This window comes from Nicotiana tabacum, chromosome 21, assembly GCF_000715075.1.
Source record: "Nicotiana tabacum cultivar K326 chromosome 21, ASM71507v2, whole genome shotgun sequence".
Lineage (NCBI taxonomy): Eukaryota > Viridiplantae > Streptophyta > Magnoliopsida > Solanales > Solanaceae > Nicotiana > Nicotiana tabacum.
The window spans coordinates 49519451-49523654 of record NC_134100.1 but is presented as its reverse complement, the minus strand read 5'-3'; positions in this window follow the sequence as shown (position 1 = coordinate 49523654).

The window sequence follows — 4204 nt, the reverse complement described above, 5'->3', positions numbered from 1 at the left end:
CAGACGGCCAAACAATCTGAAATTAATAAAGCCTCACAACCCCACAATGATGCTTTGGTAATCTCTATCCTTATGAATAAAATTCAGGTTAAACGTGTTTTAATTGATTCAGGAAGCTTGGCCAATATTATTCGATCGAGGGTCGTAGAGCAGCTCAGCCTACAAGATCAGATCGTACCCGCAACTCGGATTCCCAATGGCTTCAATATGGCGAGTGAAACAACTAAAGGTGAAATCATCCTACCAATAAATGTAGCCGAAACTATTCAAGAAACAAAGTTCCATGTGATCGAGGGCGATATAAGATACAATGCACTGCTCGGAAGACCCTGTATTCACAACATGAGGGCGGTCCCCTCAACCCTTCACCAAAGCTGAAGTTCCCAACACCGGATGGAGTAAAAACGGTGTATGGAGAACAACATGCTCGCAAAGAGATCTTCGCGGTCGACGAAGTAATATCGGTATCGACGCTTTCGTCAATAAAAGGATCAGAGTCCAAAGAAAAATAAGAAGCTAAATAGCAACCACAGCCACCAGCCTCGACTCAGTCGGAGAAGCAGGGAACGGACAGGGACGATGACTGCTGGACCCCTCGATCCTTCATAATCCCCGAGGATTCCGACGCCACTAAATCGACAGTCAAAGAGCGTCGAGCATCTACCCGATCGAAAAATATACCTGGGTACGGGGCTAACCCTTGAGCTTAGGGAAAAACTCATTAAATTTCTTATGAATAATATGGATTGTTTGCTTGGTCCCACCTAGATATGAGAGGGATCCCGCCCGAGATCACTACACATCGATTGAGCTTGGACCCGAAGTTCTGCCCGGTAAAACAAAAGAGAAGGCCCCAGTCTGAGGTAAAACATGCATTCATCAAGGACGAGGTAGCCAAAACTCTCAATATAGGATCCATTCGGGAAGTAAAATATCCTGAATGGTTAGCAAACGTAGTCGTAGTCCCTAAAAAGGGAAATAAACTTAGAATGTACGTAGACTATAAAGACTTAAACAAAGCATGTCCTAAAGACTCTTTTTCTCTGCCGAATATCGATCGCATGATCGATGCCACGGCCGGCCATGAGATCCTTAGTTTTCTCGATGCCTACTCCGGGTACAATCAAATACAAATGAACCCGGAGGATCAGGAAAAGACATCGTTCATCACTAAGTACGGTACCTATTGTTATAATGTAATGCCATTTGGACTAAAAATGCTGGTGCCACTTATCAACGCTTAGTAAATCGAATGTTCGAAGAACAAATAGGTAAATCAATGGAGGTTTATATTGACGATATACTAGTTAAGTCCCTGCGAGCAGAGGACCATTTGACACATTTGCAGGAGATCTTCGATATACTAAGGAAATACAACATGGAAACTCAACCCGAAGAAATGTGCATTCGGGGTCGGCTCGGGCAAGTTCCTCGACTTTATGGTATCAAATCGGGGGATCGAAATCAACCCCGATAAGATCAAGGCAATCAAAGACATCACAGTCGTGAACAATGTTAAGGTCGTACAAAGATTAATAGGGCGCATAGCCGCCCTAGGACGATTCATCTCGAGGTCTTCAGATAGAAGTCACAGGTTCTTCTCATTGCTCAAAAAGAAGAACAATTTTGCATAGACCCTGAAATGCCAACAAGAATTGGAAGAATTAAAGCGGTACCTCTCGAGCCCGCCACTGCTTCATACTCCGAAAGCGGACGAGCAACTCTACTTGTACTTAGCAGTCTCGAAAATTGCGGTAAGTGGGGTCCTAATTCGAGAAGAGCAAGGTACGCAATTTCCTGTTTACTATGTTAGTCGAACTTTAGGTGAGGCCGAGACCCGGTACCCACACTTAGAAAAATTAGCGCTTGCCCTAATAAGCGCCTCTAGGAAATTAAAATCATATTTTCAGTGTCACCCGATCTGTGTGGTGACTACTTATCCCTTCACAATATTTTGCATAAGCCCGAACTTTCGGGCCAATTGGCCAAATGGGTCGTCGAGATCAGTGGGTACGATATCGAGTATCGACCCCGAACGTCCATCAAGTCTCAAATCTTAGCGGACTTCGTGGCTGACGTTATGCCATCCCTCGTACCCGAGGTCGAAAAGGAACTATTATTAAATTCGGGTACATCATCGGGGGTGTGGACCCTCTTCACAGACAGTGCTTCGAACGTGAAGGGGTCCAGGCTAGGCATGGTTTTGAAGCCGCCCACGAGTAATAAAATTAGACAAGCTATCAAAACTTCCAAGTTAACTAACAATGAGGCCGAGTATGAGACCATGATTGCAGGTCTCGAGCTAGCTAAAGGTTTGGGAGCAGAGGTCATCGAGGCTAAATATGACTCCCTGCTTGTGGTAAACCAAGTCAACCGAACCTTCGAGGTTCGAGAAGATTGAATGTAGAGGTACTTGGACAAACTACTGGTGACTCTACATCGGTTTAAAGAATGGATTCTACAGCATGTGCCTCGAGAACAAAACAACGAGGTCGATGCCCTTGCAAATTTAGGGTCATCAGTCGAAGACAACGAGATTAGCTCGAGGACTGTCGTACAACTTTCAAGGTCAGTAATCAAAGAAGGCCACGCCGAAATAAACTCCACAAGTCTGACCTGGGATTGGAAGTACAAATATATCGAGTACCTAAAGAATGGGAAGCTTCGATCGGATCCTAAGGAATCGAGGACTCTACGTACGAAGGCCGCATGATTCACATTGGCCGAAGATGGAACACTATATAGAAGGATGTTCGATGGACCATTGGGAATATGTTTGGGACTAAGAGATACCGACTACGTCCTACGAGAAATCCACGAGGGCACCTACGAAAATCATTCTGGTGCTGAATCATTGGTTCACAAAATCATCAGAGCAGGATACTATTGGGCCGATATAGAAAAGGATACAAAAGAGTTTGTTCTAAAGTGCGACAAATGTCAAAGGTATGCGCCGATGATTCACCAACCCGGAGAGAAACTCCACTCAGTCTTATCCCCATAGCCATTCATGAAATGAGGAATGGATATCGTCGGCCCTCTACCATTGGCCCCAAGTAAAGCTAAATTTATTTTATTTATGACTGACTATTTCTCTAAGTTGGTTGAAGTACAAGCTTTCGAGAAAATTAGAGAGAAAGAAGTCATAGACTTCATTTGGGACCACATTATATGCCGATTTGGGATGCCTGCCGAGATCTTATGCGATAATGGAAAGCAATTCATTGGCAGCAAAGTGACAAAGTTTCTCGAAGATCACAAAATAAAAAGGATCTTGTCGACGCCATATCATCCTAGTGGTAACGGATAGGCCGAATCGACAAACAAGACCATCATTCAAAATCTAAAGAAAAGATTGAACGACGCTAAGGGAAAATGGAGAGAAATATTGCCCGAAATCCTTTGGGCGTATCGAACAACGTCAAAATCCAGTACGGGGCAACACCGTTCTCTTTAGTATATGGCGCCAAAGCTCTGATTCCGGTTGAAGTCGGGGAGCCTAGTGTAAGGTTTCGATATACAACGAAAGAGTCAAATCACGAGGCTATGAATACAAGCCTCGAATTTCTAGATGAAAAATGGGATGCCGCCCTCGTTCGAATGGCAGCACAGAAACAACGGATCGAAAGGTACTACAATCGAAGAGCCAATCTTCGACACTTTAAAATCGGGAACTTGGTTCTGAGGAAGGTCACCCTCAATACTCGAGACCCAAACGAAGGAAAACTTGGCCCAAACTGGGAGAGACCGTATCAGGTCCTCGATATCATCGAAAAGGGATCCTACAAACTTGGCACGATGAACGGAGAACAATTACCAAACAATTGGAACATATCACTCCTCAAACGATATTACTGCTAAGGTATGACCTTCTCCATTTTCGTTTATATTTTATACTAACCATTTGCAGGTGTTTAATCGAAGACACCAAAGAATTCTTTAAACACAAAGTCCTTAGGTCTGAAAGCACGCGTTGCACTCTTTTTCCCTTAGACCAGTTTTTGTCCCAAATGGGGTTTTTTGGCGAGGTTTTTAACGAGGCAACCATTGTTCGTGCTAACTTAGAGCAATTCAACAGTATTCGAGGCTCCTTTACAATCAACCTCGAATACTAGGGGCATCACCCTCGGATAGTTACAAGGAAAATACTTTGTGTCGGCAGGGTCTTGATAGGTAAAGGACCAAACGGTCAAATGAACCGTGT